The 27,143-nt window shown below is 40.7% G+C and overlaps 1 long non-coding RNA gene across 1 annotated transcript in view; it reads right to left on the minus strand.

Annotated features, from left to right (window-relative positions):
• LOC149316947 (uncharacterized) overlaps window positions 1-27,143 on the minus strand; it is a 521,472-nt gene that overhangs the window by 292,248 nt on the left and 202,081 nt on the right. Inside the window, exon 3 of the long non-coding RNA XR_016280663.1 lies at window positions 12,683-12,752. This is a non-coding gene — a long non-coding RNA (uncharacterized LOC149316947). The remainder of the gene's footprint in view (window positions 1-12,682; window positions 12,753-27,143) is intronic.

The following is a 27,143-nucleotide window of genomic DNA, read 5'->3' on the forward strand; positions in this document are numbered from 1 at the left end:
GGAGGGCAGCTATGAAAGAACTAGAAGAAGTTCTAAACAGCAAAGATATACAACTAAGCACGAAGGTCAGAATCATACAAGCAATTGTGTTCCCCATTACCATGTATGGATTCTAGATCTGGACAATTGAGAAAATGGACAAAAAGCAAATAAATTAATTTGAGATGTGGTGAAGGATGAGAGTGCTGAAAATGCCATGGGTAGCAAAAAGAACAGATCAGATCCTAGAGCAGATCAAGCCAGAAATTTCCCTGGAGGCAAAGATGACTATACTGAGGCAGCCCTGCTTTGCTCACATCATGAGATGACACAACTCATTAGAGAAGGCAATAAGTTCAGGAGATTGAAAGGAATTAGGAAGACCACATGTTAGTTGGATGGACTCAATTAAGGAGGTCATGGGTATGAATCTGGAGAAACTTGGAAAAGTAGTGGAGCATAGGGAGCCTTGGAGATGTCTCATCCACAGGGCCTCCATGAATCGAGATCAACTCGAGGGTATTAACAACAATAAATGAGGAATGGGCAACAGACAACATGTGGACCACCTGAGCCTCCCAATTCTGTTTTTGTAATCCATGGTACAGCTGCCAAATTTAGCTGGCATGGCAGCAGCTGCTATCCCCAATCCAAGATTTCCCTTTAAAAGTATTTACATGGGGACTATATGCCTTGTCTTCAAGAGGATGGCTGCTCCTGGAGCCTCTGAAGACAAGGTATGTATATGATCATCCAGAATAATTCACCAACCAGGGCTTAGTGTGCCTAGCTCTTCAGATAACTGAGGATACATAAGATCAGTATTTCAGGAAATGTTGGTAGTTCTGGATTTAAATCTCTCAATTCCACATTTTCTGTCAAACTGCAGATGGGAATTGTTGTTTTTCAACAGGATTGTTTACATTTGTTTGGTTGGCTTAGACCCAACAGTGTAGCTTGAAGTTCCATTTGGTGCTTGATATTTCATATGCATCTGAGGAGGATTATATTTTTGTGCCTAGTATGTACATATATCCTCAGTGTGATACTTTGACTATTTAGTGACATGATACAAAAAGTCTTTCTCTGCAAATTCCTTTGGTCATTGGTCGTCAAAGTTCTAAAGCTAATGGAACACATTGTATACTCTAGTTTGTAAACTGTACAGTAATTATTCCAACTATGGCGGTGTACTTTCTCACTATGGTGTATTAGCTATTGACAGTATCATGGAAATAAAGAGTTTGAGTATGGATGACTGGCACATCAAAAGCTGTGATTCAGGACTGGAACTCTAATGAGAAACCCAATTTCCTCCTATATCAGTTTAAGTCACATTTTATAAGAAATGCAAACATTTTATACTGAGGGTTTTGCCCATGTAAATAAGGTCCAGTATACCTTCCTTCAGAAAATAATACTTGGGAGATTTTAAGGCTCATAATCCATTCATACACACAACACACAAGACAAACAATAAACACACACACACACACACACACACACACAAACTTGTTAACCGTCTTTGAGTCAATGTTGATTCATGGTGATTCTATAGATGAGACATCTCCAAGACTCCCTGTGCCCCATTGCTCTACTTAGTTCCTGTACATCCATGCCCATGACATCTTTAATAGAGTCCATCTACCTAGTATACTGACTTCCTCTGTTTCTTCTTCCTTCCATCTTTTCTAGCATTATTGTCTTTTCCAATGAATCATGCCTCCTTGGAACTATTCAGCCTCAACTATCCAGAGGCAAAATACTTTTTCATGCTGCTTCACCTTGTTGCAGTCATACTTTGGATAACTCCACCTCAGTATTATGCCAGTGAATTGCTGTAAATAATTACACTCTGTGTGTGTGTGTTGTTGCTTCAACAGTAATAATTATAATTGGTGTATGAATAGGAACATAGGACACAAAATGAATTTTGGAACAATAGCAATAGCAATAGCCAGTACATTTCTATGCTGCTTATCAGTGCACTACAATGTGTAAGCTAATGGCCCCCAATAAGCAAGTACTCATTTTAGCAACCTTGGAAGGATGCAAGCCCAAGTCAAGCCTGAGTCTCTGGCTGGTTATGAACTCACAACCTTGTGAATGAGTGACTGCAGTACAGGCATATAACCATAACTATCAATGCAGTATAAGCATTACCTTCCAATCATACTTAGTCCACATCCAATTGAAGATAATGGTGATGTTCTCACTGATTTTAATGGTTCTGGATTTGACTTGCTGACTTAGAATGACAGAAAATAAGAGAGAAAATCCCTTTTAAGAACTGCTGGCATCAACAAAACAGTATACTATAGAAACAATGCCAACACTATTAATGTATACAGTAGAACATATTGTACAGAGTCTACTTAAAAATATGGTAAATGTGTAATCCTGTAGTATATATGACTATCAACAAATTTGGTGCAATATTCTCAGTAACAATATTCTCAGCATTTTCTATTCATTATTTTTTTTAAAAAAATATTACGTTCAGATATATTTCATCCGGATATAATACATGTTCTGTCCAGTTTGAGACTTCCTTAATTGGGTAGTCTCTTCTCTGTGAACACTGGGAATATGAATTTACATTCCCTATTCCCCCCACTCCCAGTGTTTCAGCTTGCAATCTGTTTCTACTGTTCTATGGTGTTACCAGATATGTTCAATAAACATGAATTTTAGACTTTTATTCATGTGGCAGGAAGGCTGTCTGTTGCCAGAGTGTGCACAGACTGTTAAGAAAGCACACTGGACAGGTAGGGATGTTGTGGTGTAGACCTGTCCATTTTTTTTTGGGGGGGGGGAGCTAAGTCTTACTCTAAAGGTGCAACTTGGAAGTTGTACAATAAGCTCTTCCCTCCTGCTGACAAGGAAATGGTTGCATTTGATTGATGAAAACAGTTAGTGCTTATCTGTCTTGACTACCTGCCCTGAATGGAGAACTGCCAAATTGGCTCAGACTGGTACACTCCCTCCCCATTGTGAAGTATCCTGAAGCATTCAGAGAGGCTGCGAAACCTATCTGAATTGGAAAGAGGGTAAATTGGTGCAGTGGTTTGAGCATAGGACTAGGACTCAGGAGACCAGGTATCAAATCCCCACTCTTCCATGGAGACCTTGGGCAAGTCATATACAGTCAGCCTCAGGGGAAGGCAATGCAAACCTCTTCTGAGAATCTCTCTCTTAAACATAGGGTCTGAACAGACAAGCCAAAATAAAGCTGCTTTGAGTCATTTTGGAGGTATGCTGTTTAAATACTGCATGCATCCTAAGAGGCTGGAAGCCACGCCAAAGCCATGCTCCAGTCCTAAGGACTGGAGCACAGCTTTGGTGCAGCTTCTATCCTCTTAAGATGCATATGTCATTTAAACAGCATACCTCCAAAGTGACCCGAAGCAGCTTTATTTTGGCCTGTCTGTTCAGGCCCTTAGCTTTCCTTTTCTGCTGCTCCAGTCTTCAGTCATCTTCTTCACATCAAAGGGTGAGAAAATCCATGTATGTGTTCCAGTCTGTATTCCCTTAAGCTTTGGTCCAGTCCATTTAGATTGGTTAGGAGAAGAGTTTTTAGCTTCCATGCTGTTTTCCCTCTCTTTTACATTGAGAAACAGTTTTAAATGTGTATAGACTGTTCTGTTGGTTCCTTTTCCTGTTTTTTAAATAAAGAATAATTGTTTTTGCTGCAAAATCAATGTGTCCTTCTACCTCATTTTCACTTGGAGCCATTCTGGTTAATTACCCCTTTTTAAAACCTTTAACCTTCAGAGAGTTATAGCCTGGAAGAGCTTCCCTCACCAAACAAATCCAACTAGTGCACTGTCCTAAACCATGAGCATCTATTCAATATAAAGAAACAAATCCAAATCCACTTTCATATGGACAGAGTCAAGACTGATTTTCATGACTGTCTTCTGACTAGCAGGTAATGTTAATGCTAACTTATATTTATAAACATCATGCAGAAGTAGCCATGTGCAGCCTAATGACATTTGCAAAGCATGTTATCCTTAACATGGTGTCATTATTATGATTTTTAAAAAAATGCTAAAGGTCCACATATACATACAGGATTGCATGTATCATCAACTTGTACATGGTCACTTCCACACATTGCACCTGAAGTCAGAGCTAACTCTAGACATTTTGCAATCTGAAGGAAAGGGCCAGATGACATTTCCTTCCATTCCAAATACAGAAAATGACTGGATTGACAACTGAAACTTTGACACTGGCTGTAGTTACAGGATAGGGTCTTCAGATAGAGAACCACTAGGCTAGTTGAGTTAGTGCAGAACAGGTTTTGTGGCATATACAATATTGTTCCTTTGACAAAGAGGAATGGAAACACACTCAGGTGGAATGGCTGAGGGTCTGCCATTGTTCTCTACCATCTGTCACCTGAAGTGCCTATCATACTCTTTATAATGACAGGGCTGACCTTACTAGCATCTTGAAGTCAGCATTGGTAATGGATGCTACTTTGGGGATGGTTGTGAGCATTAGATTAATAATCATCCATGTTATAAACTTGTAGTGATTTCATGCAAGATCTTATCTAATTTGGAAGTTTAGATATCAGCCTGCGTGGATTTATACAACCCAATCCTATACTCACATCATTGCCCATGTCTATTGTTGCTATCCATTTATACCATTCTATAACAATTAACTTTTTTGACTTCTCACAAAAAAATCCAATAGCTTGTTGTTTAAAGAATGTGTTGAGTATTCTTTATTAAGGATTCCTGTCCTTTTTACAGAACGACATTTCCTAGATTCCCTGGGGCAAGAGACTAACAAATACATTCAAGTCTGCCGAATAGATAAGCCCACTGTCCATCACAGAGGGCATTTTTGTTTAATATGCTTTCCTTCTTCAAGTGTATTGGAAAATATATATCATACACTTAATCCTTTCCCTCCGCTTCAGTAATTGATTCTGCAATTCATTTTTCATGTCTGTTATGATTCCTCATGTCTCCTATTATCATAGATCCTAGAATTTTAAATTCATGCACTTTCAGAGACAGTTCCTTTTCCAGCTAGAAGGTGCTCCCTCACGGCTTTTCGTTCTCACAACTCATATCATCTGTCTTGTCAGTATTGATCTTTCTCTTCTAATAACATCTTCCACCTGTTTGGAAATTCCTACAATCCCAGTTCGTCTTCACTGCACAGTACAATGTCATCTGTAAATATCACACTCTGTGATGCATTTCCTTAGAGCTATAAGGTTAGCACATTTATCACTGTGATGAGCAAATGCCAATTTCACACTGATTCCTTTATGGACTCTTTTTTGATCTGAGATCATCTTGAATTTACCACATATGTATTAAGAACACTCTCATTATGTACATTCCAGTAATGTACAACATTCACACTTCAATGGTCACAAATTCAACCACTGGTGTTTCCAGGTAAATCTGGGAAGGAATTCTGTATGAAATGATGAAAAGTATCTTCAAGTCTGCCAGAACTGCCCTACTATTAGGCAGAGTGAGGAAGTCACCTCCAATAATAGAAGCTGTAGAACAGCAGCATGGTATTAAAAGAGATAAATGTGTGTTAAGCGGTTTGTCATATCTGAAAGTGTGGTGAAGGATGCTGTTCTATAATCACTGTTGAAAGAGGATTCAACTGCTTATCCTATTGGCTGGGAGAAGGTACCTGCTTGTTTGCTGTAGTAAAATGTTGTGGGCTGACTGTGTATTCGGTATAGGATACATTGAGATAGATAGACCAATGGTCAATAACATCTAGGGTTCTTACTATTTTCACCCTATATGAAATCAAATGAAATATGTCAGTTGTGGCTAACATTTGAACCATTAATGAACTCCATTAAAACACCTTCCTATATTCCTTATCCCTTTTCCTGGAATTTGTTTTTAGATAAAATTTAGTGTTAGTATTAGATTAACAAAACAAGACTAGATTTGCTAATGACTATTGGCCATTCTTGCTCAAATGGAATTTCCATTTAGAGATGCATTTACTCTTCTGGCTGCTATGTGGCAGAGGAAACAACAAAATTATCCAGTGCCTTCATGTTTTTGTGATTTCCTTAAAGGCAACTGGTGGATCACTCCTTATATAGAAGGTTGGACTAATAATTAGATGATATTGGGAGCCAGTGAAGGTAGTTATTCAAAAATGGCAACAGTTTTAGCCATTGAGAGAAAGTGTTGCTGTTTGTATATGTATGTGTCCTCCTGGTTCTATGCCTCTACAACTGTGTGTTCTGGTGCAGGAAAGGTGCTGGATGAAGCTGGAGGGATGTTTGCTGTACCTTTCTTCTGCTACTGCTGAAATCTTTAGACAGCAAAGGCAGATAATTCAGTAGGGCATCAAGAAGAGATGTCACATTTCATTGGGGGAAATGTGAGAGGGCAGCATAGTTTCTGTGGACATTTTGATCATAACATTATATTGTTATGAAACAATAAAAGCACAAGAAGTGAGGAAAGATGTACAGTATTATGCAGGGGATTATGTGAGAGGATGATAGCAGCTGTGTCCCACAGCATCATTTCTGTCCTCAGTAATTGCAGACCCATCTTTGACATAGCACTTGGAAGCATAGCCTTGGTTCACAAGAACACCTTGTCTCTCACCAGGAACCACATCCGTCAAACTTCTTTCATCGAGTGTATTTACCTGACCCTAAAGGCTAGGGACAGTCTGGGGATTCTGTTGGTGTATCGGCCACCCCGTGCGCTAACGGACTCCCTTAACGAGCTGACACAGCTGGTTGCGGAGCTGATGTTGGAAACGCCCAGGCTGTTAGTCCTGGGCGACTTCAACATCCCCTTCGCGGCCAACTATATTCCATCCGGTGCGGCTCGGGAATTCATGGATACCATGGCGGCCATGGGCCTGTCCCAGCTGATTACGGGTCCAACGCATTTTGCGGGTAATACACTGGATTTGGTTTTTTGTACAGATGCGGAAAATCCGTGGGCGGAAATAACTAATATTTCCCCCCTGTCATGGACGGATCATTTCCTCGTGGAGGCGAAAATCAAGGCTTCTACCCAGATCCCCCCCGGGGGTGGTGGACCTATTAGGATGGTCCACCCTCGAAGGCTGATGGAACCCAAAAGGTTCCAAGAAGCCTTAGAGGGGAACATGGTTGGAAATGACGGCGACTCTGTTGATGCCCTGACTGGTATTTGGAATACCGGTCTCTCTAGGGCTATACATAGTATCGCTCCCAAGCGCCCTCTCAGACCTGCTTCCAAATGTAAGCCTTGGTACACGGAAGATCTCCGGGCGAGGAAGCGGGTTCTGCGACGGCTAGAGCACCGCTGGCGGAAACACCTACGCTTAGCCGACAAGGCTCTCCTAGACCGCCTTTTGGAGGACTATGGAGAGGCGATACGAGCAGCTAAGAATTCGTTCTATGGTGCTCGTATCGCATCCGCGGAGTCGCGTCCAGCAGAGTTGTTCAGGGTGGTCAGGGAGCTAACTCAGCTCCCTCCCGCCCCGAACCAGATCCTTGAACCTTCCAAGGCCTGCTGTGACCAATTTAACAACTTCTTCGCGGATAAAACCTCTCGGATAAGCGAAGATCTTAACGCCGGCATTAGTGCAGAACCGAGGGTAGAGGCATCCAGAGCCTCCGTGGACTCTATTAAACTGGATCAGTTTGAGTTGGTAAGTACCGATGATGTGGACAAGATCCTTGGAAGTGTTCGGAAGACAACCTGCTCTCTCGATCCCTGTCCCTCATGGCTAGCGGCTCAGGGGGGACCGGCTGTAACCTTGTTGTTACACCGGATTATAAATACATCACTGAGGGATGGGCAATTTCCAACCAGCTTGAAATTGGCCACCATAAAACCGCTGTTAAAAAAGCCCTCCCTCGATCCCCTGGTACATAGTAATTATCGGCCAGTCTCGCTGCTGCCATTTCTGGGGAAGGTGATCGAGAGGGCGGTTGCAATCCAGCTTCGATCGATCTTGGATGAAACGGATTATCTGGACCCATTTCAAACTGGCTTTCGGGCGGGTTACGGGGTTGAGACGGCCATGGTCGCCTTGGTCGATGATCTCCGTCTGGGCATCGACAGGGGAAGCGTGTCCCTGTTGGTGCTCTTGGACATCTCAGCGGCTTTCGATACCATAGACCATGGTATCCTTCTGGAGCGCCTGGCAGAGGTGGGAATCGGGGGCACTGCGCTCCAGTGGTTCCGGTCCTACCTCTCTGGGAGGTTCCAGATGGTGCAGCTGGGAGACGTGTGCTCCGATAAGAGGGCCCTCACAACTGGGGTCCCTCAAGGAGCCATTCTGTCTCCCATGCTATTTAACATTTACATGAAACCGCTGGGAGAGATCATCCGGAGACATGGGGCGCGGGGTTATCAGTACGCTGATGACACCCAAATAGTTTTCTCTATGTCTCCGACTGATGCAGTGACCGAGGATGGCGTCTCTCCTCTCGTGGCCTGTCTAGAGTCAGTAATGGACTGGATGAGGGAAAACCGACTCAAGCTGAATCCAGAGAAAACGGAGGTACTCGTGATAGGTTCCCCTGGCCCAGGAATGGCGGTAGTTCCACCTGTCCTGAACGGGATCACGCTTCCCGTGAAGGACTCCGTGCGCAGTCTGGGGGTGCTTCTTGACTCGTCGCTTCACCTGACTGCTCAGGTGAATGCGACGGTCAAGAGCACCTGTTATCAGCTCCGGCTTATTCGCCAGCTGCGCCCATACCTGGCCCAGGGAGACCTTGAAACGGTGGTACACGCTCTGGTAACCTCTCGATTGGACTTCTGCAATGCACTCTACATGGGGCAACCCTTGTACCACACCCGGAAGCTACAGATGGTACAGAATATGGCAGCCAGACTGGTCACTGGTACCTCCAGGGCCAGTCATATTACACCAGCACTTAAAGAGCTGCACTGGCTGCCCATTCGCTTCCGGGCACAATACAAGGTGTTGGTAATAACCTATAAAGCCCTATATGGCTTGGGCCCAGGATACCTGGAGAACCGCCTCTCTCCATACATTCCGCCCCGCACCCTCAGAACATCTGGGCAGCAACTACTGAGGGTTCCAGGGGCTAGACTAGCCTCCACAACGAGGAGGTCATACTCCATCGCCGCCCCGGCCCTCTGGAATACGCTGCCCATAGAGCTCCGCTCGGCCACCTCCCTGGCCCAGTTTAGGAGGGAGCTAAAAACCTTCCTATTCAAATTAGCATTCCCTGAATCAAGTTCCAGCTAGCCCTCCCCCCTCCGACAGCAAGGGTTGCTGGCTGATGGGGTTTAATACTGTTTTTAGTAGTGTTGCTTAGTGTATTGTATTTTAATATGTATTGTATTATATTGTATTATTAACTTGTTGTTCACCGCCCTGATCATTGGAAGGGCGGTATACAAATAAAATTATTATTATTATTATTATTATTATTATTATTATAATTAGAGGAAAGAGATGTACATTTTCACAGAAATGGTGGATTGCTCCTTGAGTAATGAGGAAATTCAGGCCCAGTACAGACCAGTGCTTTATGCCTGTCTGGGGCCAATTTTAAGGTTTTGTAGGGCTGGATGTTTGCATGCGCCCAGATCTACAATCACCACATGGACACTATGGTTGCACATGCCTGTCCATACGAGGCATGCAACAATGACATCTGTGTGGCATGGCACCCAAACAGTGCCACACCACTGTGGCACTGTTTGGGTGCCATGCCACACGGACATCATCATTGCATGCAAGCACACCAATGCCACCCCATGTGTGGCAGAAAAAGAACTTGCCATAAGTGGGTTCTTTTTAATCCTCACGGAGTCCTCAGCATTTATTTGCTGCAGACTCCATCCAGGGCAAAAAGGGGTGGCATCTGGCCACCCCTTTCTGCCTGTCTGTATTCCCCCTCAGTTTCTTTACAAGAAAACTGTGACAGGCAGCTGCTTACCTGGCAATGAACAAACAGTACAACCATTTTTGATGCACTTCATTCTGGTGCTCAAGTTTTTTCCTCCTTGGCTCTATTTAGTGGCTATCACTGAATACAAAGATTGGGGGGGGGGTTTGAATGTTGACCCTGCCCTCAATGTCCTGCTTGTGCTAACTCCATCAGCAGCCTTATCTCATTGAGTGAGCATGGCACATTGGGGGGTGGGAATATCCAGCGTCCACATAAGATCTGAAAGGCATTGTCTTAGACGATTGGTGCTTGCCTTTGGTTGGGAAACAAAGCAATTCACACATTCCAGTTTGGTATTAATCTCATTTTAGGAGGATTGGCAAAAATCCTCTCCCAAAAATCCTCCCAAGGAGGATGAGAATGGTGGAACCGTATAATACACACTCACAACTTGTGAAGTAAGGAAGACATTAGAAGGCAATTTTGTTGGTATCCCTTATCATCAACTAATTACAGTTGATAATTTTTCAAATTGTAGTTTCTTAAGTGAAAAACTAGGTGAATCTCTGAAAACCAACATATTTTCAGCAAGACTGTTTTTCTACTGTGGCAGAAAAGAACTTCCATAAAAAAGTTTTAAAAACAAAAATAAAAATAAACTTGTAGTTTTACTTTATAGCAGTTCCAAATGGCAAAGGAGCAAATTTATCCCATACTGGGGAAATAATATGAGTTTCCTTTGCCAGTGTACCTGTTATGTTTCTGAGTTTCTTTCTTTTATTTCTCCCTTTAACTCAGACAGAGCTTTCTGAATTGGGAACTGTTGGATTTGATTCCTGAAATACTCAGCTTTTTGCAGATTGCCTGAATATAGCAGGTGTTTGCAAGTTCTTTGCTGGCATTTCTTTTGTATGCCTTTCCAAAACATTTCAGTGCTGTCACAGCTCTTGGTGTACAACCAGGCTTAGGCATTTAAACAGCCATGTACAATAACTAAAACCCAGTTATTGCTTGCACCCTGACAGGATGGTTCCTCAAATAGGGGCAGATGGAACAGCCCCTTCTCACCTGTCCAGATGCCCCAAAGCCCAGGCCTCTTTTTCTCCCATCTTTTCATCAAGTAACAATATACTTCACAACAAAAGTGCATTTATCCAGCAGAAGATGTTCTAAATTGTGAGAAACAAATATGTGCATATTTGGGCTGCCCCAAATGCAGTGGGGGTAACAATGATTCTTCTAGTTTTGAAAAATAAGTGAGCATGAATGCACATTTATGGTGTGTGTATTCAACAGCAAGTGTGTGTGTATGGGGGGGGGGTTACTGCAATGCAGTCTATGGGGGACTGTTTGTGAAGAGTGTTTAGAAACTTCAGCTGGTCCAAAGAACTACAGCCAGATTGCTGATAGTTTCTGATTACAGGAAAGATACAGTTCTCATGTTGTAACAGCTCCACTGGCTGCTAGTTTGTTTCTGGACTGGTTCAAAGGGCCGATTATGACTTACAAAGCCCTATGTAGCTCAACCTCATGCTCATTGGAGGACAATATCTTTCAAATCATTTGAGATGTGATGAAGAGTGCTGATGGACATAATGCCCCAGCCCTGAGTCTTGAAAACATGATCAGGGCTGTCAGTGACAGAGAGACTTGGAGATCTCTCATTCATAGGGTCAACAGAATTCAATGTTGACTCGATGGTAACTAACAACAGTGAGTTAGGGAAAATCACTAGAAAAATGTAACTCATAAATTATGAAGGGAAGGGAGGAAAATCTGATCGTTCAGTGTTGACAGTATGAGCTGTAGACTGTGTCCTAACATACATTTCTTGGTCTAGCTTTACCACAAATTATACTACCACTCCAAGCTGGCCCTATTATGCATGCCAGCACAAGCTCAAGAAGCAAGTTTTTTCTCTTGACAGTAGTCCAATCAAGGTGGTAGAAAATAGTAGAATTCTTAAAATCAGAAGAGTTGAGGTGTGTGTGGTATTATTCATAAATGGACAAACAAGTTAAGTAATTAAAAGGCATATTAATGATACATTTCAGTAAGGCAGCAAATGCAACATACTAGACATTTACATGCATCCACCAAATGTAACACAGTAAAATATGGCATCGATGCCTTTTTAAACGAAACTTTGCATCCAGACTAAAGGGATGAAGATCTCTTTCTCTGTATGAGTGAAAGCAAGCCATATGCTTTCAAGTTTCATTTTTAGCCAACGCTGCTGCAATACTCCAGTAGCTTGTTAGCCTCCTACTTTTGTTACCTTCCAGGTTTGGCAGTACAGGAATAGTTGACAGGTATCACACAGGCCACAATACATGCCACATGTCACAAGTCAGAGTCACATTTTGTACAAATCATGTTATCAATTTATCCATTTAGTTTGATTAATTTCATCCCCTTCAAGCGATTTAACATTAAAATTAAACAAATCTGCTTTTCCTTCAGGTGCAGCTCATTTTATACATAATTTGTGTGAGTGTTTGTGTGTGTGAGTATTTTCTATTTTGGGGGAAGGGGTAGAAAGAACTGTAAAAGATCTCATAGTGTAAAAGAGTCATCTCAATCCCATGATATTCTCAAACAGTATCTAGAATGCAATTAATATTTATGAAGCAAATCAGAAGTGAGATGCATAATGAAAATAGGAATGTTTTTGTTGTATTGCACAGTGATCCCTGTCGTAAGAACAAGTTTCTCTAAAAGAAATGGAAAAAAAGGACAACCATGTGACAAGAATTCTGACATTTCTTATATATAATTAATAGTGGCACTGGGAAGAAGAAAAAAGAAGCCTACCTTTGAATGTTGCTGTAAATTTTAAACAAGTTTCTATTTGTCTGAAATACTTTCTTTGAATTCTTTTCACCTGGAACAAAAGAATACAAATGATAAAGGGATAAAGTGTTTTTAATTGTCATATTTTATATTTTACTGGTTTGCCAGAGGGGGGTATACAAATAATAATAATAATTATTATTATTATTATTAGAAAACAAATTTATATTAGAAATATTTAATAAAATAATAAATAATAAAAATTTTATTTGTATACCGCCCTTCCATCGATCAGGGCGGTAAACAGCACAATAACAATACAAAAACACCATAAAAATACAATACATTCATATTAAAAACAAAATTAAAACACCATCAGCCGATCACCATTGTCGTCGGGGGGGGGGGGGGAAGACCAGCTGGAACTTCATTCGGGGAATGCAGATTGAAATAAGAAGGTTTTTAGCTCCTTCTTAAACTGGGCCAGGGAGGTGGCCAAGCGGAGCTCTATGGGCAGTGTATTCCAGAGGGCCGGGGCGACGATGGAATATGACCTCCTCGTTGTGGAGGTTAGTCTAGCCCCTGGGACCCTCAGTAGTTGCTGCCCAGAAGTTCTGAGGGTGCGGGGCGGAATGTATGGAGAGAGGCGGTCCTTCAGGTATCCTGGGCCCAAGCCTTTATGTTTAGGAATATTATACTTTTTTAACAAAAAACTTGAAGGACGGGAAGCTGTCTCCTTACTGTCACATCAACAAATGTATTTAGCTACAATAATGCACATTTCAAATATTTTGTGTGTAATGTATAATATGCACTATCTGAGTTCAGAATTCTAAACCTTGACATGTGAAAATAGGTTTAGTGACAAATAGACATGTAGTGCCCCTTTATTGTGTTAGATGGAACCAAATTATCTCTGTATGTCCCTTCATTATAGTTTTTGCTGTTCTGGAAAAGTTCATTTTAAATTTATTTACTGATTGTCTCAATATTTTATATCTACAACCAGAATGAAAACTGGAATACAGTACTGAAAGTACTCCTGTAGGGACTTCATGTGATACACTCTATTTGCAATGTTATGCTGTTTTTCATGCTGTTTTTAGTAGAAATAAAACTACTTATTTTTTTAGCAAAAAAGAATAGGGCTTATCAGCAGTATTCAGCACCATCCTGTAGAGCTGACTATCAGAAGGGACCAGCAGCACTGCTAGCCTTCCCAGTTACAGTCAGGATCACACTTTCCCTACATATCCACTGATAAACATAATTGACTAGCATTACCAAATAGGTCTGCCCAACTTACGAGGCCGGCCTAGTTGCTATGTGTGTATGGGGGGGCATCGTCAGAGGGTTGCTAGGCCCGGCCAAGTCCTGGCATGCCATGTGCTGGACCGGCTGGGCTCTGATTGGCCCACAGGGAGGAAGGAGAGGTACTTCCTCTCCCCAGTGCTGTGACTATGACTCCCCGGTGGTGCCAGGGAGAGGAAGTGCTGCGTGACTGGCTGCACTGCATCAGGCAGCGCAGCTGATTGGTGCAGGGGCCGGGGAGGCAGAACCTCCGCCTCTTCTCGGCCGCTGATTGGACGGGTGGCTTATTTAAGGCCACATGGCACCGGCAGTCAGCACCATTCCAGCCCAACTCTTCCTGCCCTCCCGCCCTCTGTGGGATTTTTGGCTGTGCAACTTTTCAGGGGCAGTAGCATAGGCCTTGGATCTAGTGGGCATTGTTTCCAGGGCTATGTAGCACTGTTTAGAGAGTCCTTCAGGGACCCAGGAGGACTGGGAGCATGCAGTGTTGCTATTGTGGGGCCAGCATCGATTCAGCATCTCCCAGTGACTAGGGACAGAGAAATGAACATGCGATCAGCTGGTTACATGAATTGCTGAAGGGCGTTTAACCGGTTGCCCACCAGGAGCCCTAGTGGCACAGTGGTTAAATGCCTGTACTGCAGCCACTCACTCACAGCCCATAAGGTTGCAAGTTCAATACCAGTCAAGGGCTCAAGCTCAACTCAGGCTTGCATCCTTCCAAGGTTGCTAAAATGAGTACCCAGATTGTTGGAGGCAATTAGCTTAAACTTTGCAAACTGCTTAGGGAATGCTTAAGTGCACTGATAAGCAGCATAGAAATGTACTTGATATTGCTATGTCATCCCGAAGCTTGGCCATGACCAAATAACTAGGTTTATCGACCAACCAGGGGTTGATTGATGACAGACACATACCTCATGGTTTGTGGGCCAACCCTACTTCACAGTTATTAAATGTAAATAAAGTTGTGGCCTTTTCCTTCTTCATTATGGTGACTCCCTTCCATGGCAATGCAGCTTCAGTTCTAAGTGACCTATTTCAATGTACTCCCACTTTGTTTATTTATTTACTTAGTTATTTATTTTCCTGCACAGGAAAAACTCACTACAATAATATGTGCATTTTTGAAAAATATGCATAGAAAAATTCATTCATTAAAAATGCGTACCAACAATGCATGCAAAAATATTGTGTTTAATTTTAATGATACACAGAAATATACACATTTTTGAGAAAGACAGTTGCAATGCCCCCCCCCCCCACTCACCAGCACCGCCTTTAAAATATACACAGATATTGCATAGAATCAGCATCAAGTTTGGAAAAGGAGAAAATTTGTGGAAAGAAACTTTACAGAACTTCACATTATTAGTGTCAATAAGGCCAGAGACATTGCTGTATTTAATAACTTTTTACATTTTAGATATAGGCAAGACCATGCTTTAAATGTAAAGTACATGTAGGGATGAAATTAAAGATACATGAAACAGTCAAATTATTCATTTATTATCTTATAGCCTCCATTTCCACTTACAAGTGGAAGAAAGCTTGCAAAGACTTCTTCCTATACCATTTGCTCTTTTAGACAATCCTGTGAGATATACAAGACTAATGGATAGTTTCTAGTTCACTGTCACCTGGTGCTATTGACAGTTTAGTAGGAATTTGTCCTAGACTTCCTCCAAATTTACAATGACTCTGGAATAAGGATGGCAAATCTTAATTTTTCTAATTCCTGGCAACTGTGAAGATCTGTTTCAGCCCTGTACCGTACAGACACTTGGGGCAGCTTTTTCATGAAAATTATTCAGCTTGCCTAAAAAACTGCAGAGTTTTCCAAAAACTGCACATCTTGGAAACTGAAAATTATGCAATATTCAAAGTGGCAAAGTCTGTAGCTTCAGTCACCCCAGATTGCTTTCCTGCCACATAACATTTGATTTGTACAACATTCAAACTAACAAAGGCTGCAACCATGATGTTTCAGTTATGTCATTACCATACTTTCCTATGAAGAAAAAGACAGACTACATGACATCACATTTACTGCAAATTCACCCCAATTTCTACTCCATAATTGGAAAGGTTTCTGAAGCAGAAAAGTAACATCATTGAAACCTTGCTCCAGGATATTCTCAACCACTCTTTTCAACCAGTGGAGTAGAGACCTCCTCCCCCCAGTCCTTGCTAGGACAAAACATTTCCCAAAGAGGTAAAGAGAGAACAACTATCTCACAGATTTATGCATTCATATTTATGGTTCTATATGCACTCCTAGGACTTGCATGAGAAAAGCTCTTCAATTTTGTGGATACAAAAATATAAAAGCAGATTTAGATCCATATGCTGTTCTAGCTGGAAGCAATTGGATGATTAAAATCAGGGCAATGTCAGTACTAAATAAAAAAAAATTGCCTCTCACTATTTCCTGACTGCAGACAAATTCATTTTTAATGGAAGTGGGGAGGAAGAGGAGGAGGGGGGAGATTTACTCCATCCTCTCTGAAACTGCCTGCACTGAACCACACTTGGACTTTTTCATTAGGCAAACAATCCTGAATTTTTCTCTAACACTTAAAGAAACCAGGTTTTAAAGGGTAAAACACCTTCCTTGTTTTCATTTTTAAAAGTCTTCACTTTATACCAACCCAAAATGACTTTACATCCAAACAAAAAAAACAACACCCGATTCATGCTCTACACAGTTGTTAACGGCATAGTGGTAAGAGGATACTGTATGGATTCTTGACAGAGCTGTAAGAAACAAAGGAAAAGAAACTGTGGAAGTGTTAACTGAGGGTAAGGTTATAGTGCACACAGTGTTCAAATAATGTGTATAGCACAATAAATGTAATTACACCAGGTTGGTTCAGGGGGAGACAGTGGTAGCAACTTGCAGCTCATAGTGGAAAGAAAATGCTGGCTTCAAACTTCAAACTGCTGGCTTACTGTTCCTTGAATGCATGGCTTCTGAGGGACCACAAAGCCAAGGCAGTAAGGAAAGTATGACATGAACTGCCATCTTGCAATAGGACAAATAATTCTCCAAATCTCATACTTCCCTGGTTCTATGGACCTCGGGAAGCCAGACATTTAAAGAATCAACATCCTTACATCCATTTTCTGCCTGCTGTTTTCTCCCTTCTTTTTACTCCTTCTGCTCCCACTTTTAGCTCTACAATCAATGTAATTATTCTAGTGGAGCCTACAACAACTTGTTGCATGTTTCAATGGTATCTTTTGGCTGTGGAAAAATCCACACAAGGGTGGTGTCTGTATTCTGGCCCCCATGGTGCCCAACTTTCCCCCGTTCCCTGGGTGAATGTGATGCAGATAGCTGTTTGCATGCATGTCCTGTAATGCCACTTGAAGTGGCTGCAGCATCGGCAAGTCATCCACTCTGAGGGCAGAACCTTGTTCTGACCTCAGAGTGAATGACTTGTTGTAGTGGCTGCTGTGTTGGGTAGCACAGCAGGAAACATATATGAACAGCTGCCAAGAATCACAGTAAAGTACTAGAGCAAAAGGAGAGTTGTTTTATTCTGTTACAAGGAGTTATGCCCCAGTTTTACTGCTGAACTAGCAGAATGTCATCTGAACTGTTCACACCAGAACCCAGGATTTGAGCTGTGTGTCATCCGGACTCCCCGTTGTGAGGATGCGGGGGGGGGGGATTATGTTTTCTTTGCTCCATTCAAATAGGGCAGAAGACAAGTATAGACAATAACAAATAAATATTAACTAGTCTGCCGTATGATTGCCAGAAAGATGTCTACACATTGTTTTGGTAGCTAAAGAATCCACAATATGTACTTTTTTGGTACCATTGGCCTGGTACAGACGGGCGATTAGTGGCACCCTCTCAACAAACTAGGGTTAGATGAAGCTGGGCATTTGCATGCCCAGTAGACCTAGTATGCTAGGAGGTCACCATCATGGCTTGCCCCTGTCTACACAGGCAGCACCATCATGGCATGAGCATGGTGTAATCCCCAAACTGCACTTGCCAGAAGTGACATGATAGGAGAGCGTGAGTACACCAATTGCACCCTTCCAGGAAGCTGCTGATGGCACCTTCTTTTTGCGAGGCTGCTCATCTGTCGAGCCCCTTTAATTTAAATCTACGTCTGGGGCTATTTCCTAGGTATCAAATGCATCAAACACATGGGAAATACCATTGCCACTCTTCTGTCAGCATGGTGTGATCCTTCAGTTCTAAGTTGTATGCAGCTTAAACAGAGACTCCCTGAACATGAAGAAAGTTGCATGCAGATGAGGCTACATTTCCTAAGGACAATCATTTAAAGTGACAAGGGCTTAATCTTAAACACACTGTTACTAAAGTGTTGGGAAATATGGAATAGATACAAGAGCTAATTAGCACTTGAGCTTTCTTCTCCAAGAGACCTCTGGAATAAAATATGGTAATATTTGTCTTTTTCTCCCCTATGTAGCCCTCAGAGCCTTTAATCTTTGCATATCATATATGCTTCTGAATCTTGCTGCAGGGAGTTTAAGCAGAGAAAGGACGTTTTTCAGCCTAATCCTTTTTTTTTTTTTTTTTGCAAATTTCATACATCTTTTAGACATACATTTTAAGTATGCCTTTAAAAAAGAGGGAGGAGTAGAACCTCATAATAAAATTGGAAACACATAAAAGAACAAAGTAATAAAACACAATCAATAAAATCAACTTGTGAAGCAATCTACAAAATGCTACATATATACAGAAGACTTAACACATGTAAGATGCATGAGTGCCCAACCTGTTGGGGGCAACTGGCTTACACATTGTAAACTGCTTAGGGAGTGCTAGTTCACCGATAAGCAATATAGAGATGTACTGTCTATTGCTATTGCTGTGAGTATGGTTGGAAGGAATCCAATCAAATGTAAACCCTCTTAAATCCTCCCTGTTTTTCGTTTTTCTTTTTTTGGAGTGGGTGAATTAAGCATCACACCATATCATTCCCAGTGGAGTCGCTGCAACTAAAATGTGCTTAATTTGGCTCATGATGCCTTTTAATTTATCTGAATTTACTATAATTTCCTTTATTTATTTATTTATTTATTTATTTATTTCATTTCATTTCATTTCATTTCATTTCATTTCATTTCATTTCATTTATATGCTGCCTTTCTCCCTGGAGCCACCCAATGTGGCTCACAGGCAAAACATTTAAAATCTCAATAAAATTCAATACCCAATATAAAACCACATAAAAATATACAAAAGTTAAAAACAAACTAAAAACCCACCTGCTCCATATGGTTTGATTAAACAGGGATGAATGCATTCATATTTCATTTTGAATCTACAAGATTTTACACTTTCCAAGCCTTAACACAAACTTCAATACAATTAGTAGTAAAATAAAAAAAAAAATCAGTATTTGTTTGGAGTTTGTTGTTCAAGTCAACTAAAAATGCATGCAAAAATATATACATTTGAAGCAGCCTAAAGTATAAAGTAAATAAATTTGGAAGTTTGTAGAGTACAAAATGACATATTCAATTGAAAAAAAAATACTTTAAAACATGTGCAGTTGAAAATGTGCACAGAAAAATGTATTTGCAGTAAAATGCATATCTTTTGAAAATTACACATGAAGATACAAACAAATATTTGTGTAGGTTGGAAATAAAATCATTTAAAAAAACATGATGGAATGAATTTAACAGCAGGAAGAAGAGAATTACAAGACTTAGATGTTCTGAGTTACTGTGGCTGTAAACGGAGTCCACAACATCTTTCACATCCATGGTTATACTGTGCCTCCAATTGCCAGTACTGCTTTTGGAAGTGTATTCATTTATGATTCATTCCTTAAGTGATTCATTCGTTTATAGTTCCAGCTTCATGTTCCTAAAGTATGGGTTGAAATAAATTAGACAAAACTGTTCCAGGCCAAGCAATGGATAGAACTGAAACTCTTCTATATAAAGTACAGTTGAATGTTTGTGATGTTCAAGGCTGTATCATCAGGGACTGCCTGAAGGAAGAGGCCCCTCCCTCCTCAACTGTCATCTTGGCCTCAGAGGGAGTCATCAGGCAGACCCAGCAACATCAGGGACTGCCTGAAGGAAGAGGCCCCTCCCTCCTCAACTGTCATCTTGGCCTCAGAGGGAGCGATCAGGCAGACCCAGCAACATCAGGGACTGCCTGAAGGACGAGACTTCTCCCTCCTTTGTCACCTTGTATTTTGTATTGCATTATGATTTTTACTGTACACCGCTATGATCATTGCGGAATAGCGGTCTATAAATAAAACATATTATTATTATTATTATTATTATTATTATTATTATTAGAGGAATTGCAGTTTTCAAGGAGAAATATGCTTACGATCGCCTAATGTCAAGTGGACTAGTGTGATTCATTAAGCAGATATTCTCAAATTCAGTTTGTAAGAGGTTTGATAGTCTTTCTTTCACTTATACCCTGCTTATTTATGAATTGGAATCAATGAAACCCAACAAAAGAGCAAATTGCAATATATATTCAAAGTAATTTTTAAAAATACATCTCAATAAAATTCAAGAGATGACAACAGCACAGCTACAAATAAAGAGTCAAACTGCAAAGTAAGGACTGAAAGTAAAAAAAACGTACTGGAAGACGTTTGGTTTACTGTAGATCTAAATGTAGAGAGAGAAAGTGAGTGAATGATCTTTAATGTGCCATTTAAGACTTCAGTGGTCACGGCAGTCATCTAGAAGTAGGTTTGGAAAGAAATACATAGCCAATAAGGGTTGTGTAAGACTTAAATTTTGCAGTCTTTGAACTTTGTTTAATAATCCTGGCAGAAGTGATTTGGACCAGCTGAACTTCATGAACTGTCCTCAAGGGCAGCTCCCACAGATAGCATTGCAATAGTCTATTCTCATGGTCAATAGGAGTTACATATTCCCTAAGAAAAGATACAGCCAGTGAGCCCGCCAACATCAGCAAATAAGAACTACAAGACACTGCCACTGCCCTAATCCAACATTCTCTCCCCAGTAGTTTTTCCTTATTCTCCTTTATGGATGTAGAAAAGACACTGTCCTTAGGAGTGGCATTAGTTTTTAATTTATAGAGTTCACTTTGTCTCTTCTTGTTAGCCAAGAAAAACACACATAGGGATTGTCTGCATTGGCAAAATAAAGTGGCTTCAAACCAACGTGGACCCTACCTGTTTAGAAAACATATGGTGCCAAACTGGGTGGAAACTGACACAAAAATGTGCTCTGGAGATAAAAACCAGAATAAAAACAAGCTCTGATACTTTGTTTTAACATAGAAAATGTGCAGCATGGCATGAGTATAGGAATGTGTGAAGGCCGGGGCAGCATATAAAAGCCGTCTGGAGCTTGCACCCTGGGACTGGTGAGACACAGATGCTGGTGCCATTGTTCACCATACAGTATTTTTTAATTGAGCATACAGGTGGACAAGTGGCCAGCTGCACTATCTACCCATTGCACCATTGAGCTGTCACACACTACAGGATGTGACAGTACAACAAACGCAACAAGTCACTAATAATACAATGGATGTAATTAAAAGATACACAAACCAAACAGTCTAACGGGGTCATGGTGTGAAAGAGGGCAAAGGGGACATGTATGAAGGGTCTTCATGATTATGATTTGCCAGTGTATCACTGGGTGCACCAATGCACTGTATGAGTGATGTATCACTCATGTGACTGTGTGGCTGGTCACACAGGACATCCAGCTGGGCAGGGAGGTAAAGGCTGTTCTTAGGTGGTGTGTTCGTATGATGGTAAGCAAGCATGGGGGAAAGCAAAATAAAACCCCCAAGAAGTGTGGCTTGATGCTATGTGATATGAGCTGCCCATGGGTGTTCAGTCTGCCTTTGAAGCAGGCTGTGCTGACAGTGAGGCTTTGGCTCACTTTCATAAAAACCAGGATTGGTCTGGTTTTTACTGTCCATATGCTCAGCACTATAATTTCATTATATGAAATATCCTTCTACTTGCTATAATTAATTTTGACTGCTTGTAATCCCATTCCCTCCAAGATTTCATAGATGAAAATTTGGACATATTTGACCATGCAATATCAGAATGAGGTCATGATGGTCAAAGTTATCAATGATGAAGAATACATGCTAGGAAATATTCTGGTTTGTGATTTATGTCATACTATGTCAGCAATGCTCTTCAATATCCTATGTCAGGCAAACTGGCCTGTCCCTGCACCAGAGAATAAATGGACATAAATCAAACATTAGGAATGGGAATACAGAAAAACTGGTGGCAGAAAATTTCAGTCTCCCTGGGCATTCCATCTCAGACCTCAGAACAGTGGTCATTGAACAAAAGAACACCAACAAGCAAAGAAAAACATAAGAACTGGAAATTTTCCACAGAGCACAGTCCATCAACAATGGATTGAACAAAGATAATGATTTCCTGACATACTGCACACATTTCAATACTATCTAACCCCCATCCTCATGAAGGCAACCTTAACCTGTTCATCATATCACTCTATTGCCCATATTCCACTGCCTTTGTTCACCAAACCTTCCACTGCTTTTGTTCACCAATGACCATTGTTAAAACAGGACTTGCCACTTGATTTCCATACATAAAAGTTTTTTTCTTTTTCTTTTATTTATTTATGATATTTATACCCTGCCCTTCAGCCCTAAAGGCTCTCAGAGTAGCTTACAATTATTATTATTTTAGATTAGACAGTTCCCTGCCTTCAGACTTAAAATCTAAAAAGACATGACACAAAAGGAGAAGGGAATGATGGTGGGGAAGGAGATCCAGTGGTTCTCTCTCTCTCTCTCTCTCTCTCTCTCTCACCATGGCAGATGGACTGGAGGGAGGGCCCTTCTTACTCTAGCTAGCCCTGATAGAGTTGGTCCTGCCTTTTCACTCCCTCCCAGGCTGGTTGATTTTGAATTTAAATTGACAGTCTCACATAATAATGGCATATATAGGTCTGCCCCTGGCTTTCCACTACACCAGTGCATCATTTAAGTCTGCAAAAGCTCATGCTGCCAACTTCTTTCTTTCAGTTAGTCTCAACGGTCCTAAACGATCTTTCTACATGCTAATCCAATTAATGTTTTTCACCTACAAAGGCTTCATTCCATAATTCTGGCATAATCTAATCAACTTGGTTCCTACTTCTACTGATTATTTCCTTCTCTTAGAAAACAGCAGAGTCAGAAGAGTTAGGCAAACAATCCATCAGTGGTAGAGAACCTATTTTAGATACTTAATCTGGATAGAAATGAAAATTTTGTGTAGCAGCTTCTCAGAGTTTAGCTGGCCTGACAAAAGATAGAAGGCAGTATTTTGATTGTTGTTTTGTGCTTTCAAGTCATTTCTAATTCATGGCATCCTTAAAACAAACCTATCATAGGATTTTCTTGGCAATATTTGTTCAGAGGAGGCTTGCCAAATTGCCATTGCCTTCCATTGAATCTGAGAGCACATGACATGCCCAAGATTACACAGTGGGTTTCATGGCTCAGCAGGAAATTGAACCCTGGTCTGCAGAGTCATAGTTCAGCACTCAAAACCACTATGCCATGTTGACCCTCCTAGTTGATTACTCTAGCCTAAATCCAGTTGTTAATTCCAACAAGGGGGCAGACCTACTGAATAAATAGCTGAATGATAACTCAACACTTGTTTTTAATTCCATTGATTCAACAGGCCTGAAACTATCAGTTAGATTTAGGCTTCTTGTTTTTCAGAATAAAACAACTTGCAGTTGCTATCAAACATCATGCAGACCCTTCAGTTTTAAAGAGTTCTCTAGCTTCAACATTTGGGCTTACCTACTTTATTACAGTAAAAGACTGTAACATTTTCAATATTGCAGAAAAATGTGTTTTCATGAAAGTTTATCAGTGAAGGATGAATTGTTTTGTATGACGCATACCAAGAACATGATAGAAATAACTCTAAGGCCCTGTGCAGACTGGCAGTTTGTGCCGGCATGTGAGCAGAGTCAGGGTGCAGCATCCTGATGACACACGCCCTAACTCCACCCCAGGGCATCATGATGCCATGCGCCCTCCTGATGGCATGCGGCATCATGACAAACTGAAGGGGCTCCATACAGCTATGTTGCCACAGCTATGACACCCTTTAGAGAACACAAAAAGGATCTGCTTTTTGCAGCTCCTTACTGCACCGTTGAAGGCTGGATCAGGGCCATGGCATGAGGTTGCTGCAGCCCCGATCCAGCTGAAGAAGGGGCTACTGCATGCCGCCCCTTCAGGGCTGTTTGTACAGCCTCTAACTTCACTTATAACCTCTGTTTGAATCAGGAAGAAAGGAAGGAAAGAAAGAAAACTTAGAGAAACTAAAACACTGCAAGGACAAATGTTATTAGAATAAGAAATAAACCATGTCCCTCAAAAGAATTATGTTTTTGTTGAATGACAGTGAGTGAAGTCATCAGGGCAAGAATTTGTGCAGAAAGCTCTGAATTCAGGTTGAAGCAGTTATCCAATGCAGCAGGACCCATATATCACATGCTGATGTAATATATGTTGCCATCTAAAGATGACTATTCTATTGAATCTTGGGGCAAGTATGAACTGACTCCACCACTGTAGGATTTAATTATTTAAATATCTGAACCTGGCATTTCTGAGAAGTTGAACTTGTTCTTACAGCTTCACAACAGTCCTTAGAAGAGTGTATAGCCCATGATCACCAAATGGTTTTCATACCTGAGAAAGAATTTGAACCTTTCATACCTGAGCAAGAATATGAATCAGGTTTTCATATCTGAACAAGAATCTGGACCTTCCCACACTACTTTCCCAATCCCAACTCTCTATCCACAATCTCTTCACTTTCTCATTAGGTATTTCACTGGCAAAATGTTGTTGTTTCAAAATTAAAATGAAACAAAAGAAAAACATATCATCAATAATGAAAGAAAGCAAACAATTGCAGTCAACATAAATATTTTGTTTTAAAAACAACTGCTGCTGTTAAACATTTCTGTTCTTCTTTATATTTTTCTGAAAACATATCATATGTCACCTGTGACATTCCAGTCTTTTTTTAATTTTGAATTCATGCTGTTATTTTTAGCTTCCCTAAACAATATTAATTAAAGTATTTTCTTGTTTCTTGGTAAGCAATAGAACCTGAATACCTTCTGTTTTTCTTTAAATCAACAGAAATATCTGCTGGACTAGAAATCATTATTTATTTTTTCAAAAGCACAAAAGATTCTCACAACACCCAAGGAAGAATCCTGCCCATTTGTCTTAAAAGAGCACTATTATTTTCTGTAGGCAAACAACACAACAGTATTTAATTTGTTTTCCTCCCTTGAATTATTTCTCTCTCTATTAAGCTATGTATTTATTGTCTCCATCTTATTCATTTTACTCATTCTTTTGCTTTTTTGAATTCCATAAATATTTCCAGTCAACTGTTGGTGCTCCATAAAACTTGTTCTTTAAACAAACTCGAGGACAAGGAATACATCTGCTGCCAGCCTATGGCTAATCCAATACATATTGACTCAGGTTTATTCAGACATAATAATAAACTATGATTTACTTTCATAGGAATGAGTCAGAGCAAGACTCACCCCAACTCTCCTCCTTTGGAACATTTACAAGGCAGAAATTTGCAGTCGTCATCCTTTGTCTTTGATGGCTTGCAGCATCTGAACCATGTCAAAGTCTGGTTAATCTTAAAGACTGTCTGGAAACAAACTAACTTTAAGCCTAAAGTCAGGAATGAGGAATCTGTGTTCCTCTTTATCTTTTAGCCCTGCTGGTTGAGCTTAATGGGAGTGAGGTTCCAGTTCCAAATGTTCCGCACCACTGTTCTTGTTCAGGTGAAATATTATCCTGCCCTATCACCTTCATTGTCATCTTGTTTTTGAAGTAAACTTGCAATCCTACAGTCCCATAAAATTGAATTACATTCATCCTCCACAGTTCAAAAACATATTTTAATATCAGAAGAGAATTATAATCTCCAAGTTTCTCTCCTGGCTCCTTCAAACCACTGTGAAGTTTCTTGTGGTAGCTTCCTCCATGAAAGGCTGGGGCTGGAGACTGTAAAATCTTCTCTGACAGGGGACTTTTGAGCAGACATCAGAACCCACTATCACAGAAACCTCTAATACTGGAGAAACATACATCCAGATGGTTCTTGAGGGTGTGATTCATCATTCCCTCCCAATAGCTATTTGCTATTAGGCTGTAAATAGCATTTAGCAAGGTTTGGACAAACTAGGTTCATAAGCCAGTGATGGAAAATCATGCAGAAGGGGCCAAACCCTTTGCAGATGTTCTCTCCTTTTCTAAGAGATTAGAACCCCATGCTGGGGTGAAGAGGCATGTTTGCAATTTTTCTTTCTTGCTTGCTCTGTTTAAAGAAAGTGTTTGCAATTCAGAATGGGACTTTGGTCTGGGTAATAGGAGTCATATCAATGGGAATTAGAACTGAATAGTTTCACAGCATCCATATTCAGCAAGAAGCTGCTATGACATTACTATGTCTGGGAGCCAGCAAGGTGACCATTGTGCCTCCGGATCAAGACTCGGGATATATGCATAATGGGTGCCAGTGTAGGGCCCAATATAACTTAGGAAACTGGCTAATGCATGTTGACATCCATCAGTAGAGGCTCATCAAGAACTGATGCATTGATATTCATCTTTGCCATTGACTAGTACAGCAACTTTCCTACTTAACTGTATGCATAAAGTTACACAGTGCAGATGATGATACAAAATTGTGACCAGAGCTTTTAGTAAGGTATTGTACTATTTTCCAATGACTATTTATTCTGTCTTTTTAATGAATGTGCTGAATGTCAATGATAGTTTAAATACATTTTAATGGCACTTCTCTGTGTGTTCTTATCTATACTATATTCCTATTCAGTTATCAGCTTCCCTGAGTCCTGGTTTTGGAAGAAAATACAAGATAAATGAATTCATGAACAATATGGAAGGGATGAGAGAAGATATAGATATGCTAGGGTGTCTTTTGATGTCTTTAGCATGTCATTATATTCACTCATCTTAAAAGTAACTTTCCAGGCTCTGTATAAAACGTATGGGTGATCTAGAAAGGGGTGGAATTAGGCCTTGAGGTGGAGCAGGGAGAAGGCAATCATAACCTCCTAAAACACATTCCTCCTAAAATGCAGC

Source organism: Sceloporus occidentalis, unplaced genomic scaffold (genome assembly GCF_023333645.1).
Source record: "Sceloporus occidentalis isolate IW3139 unplaced genomic scaffold, rSceOcc1.0.p SCAF_3, whole genome shotgun sequence".
Lineage (NCBI taxonomy): Eukaryota > Metazoa > Chordata > Lepidosauria > Squamata > Phrynosomatidae > Sceloporus > Sceloporus occidentalis.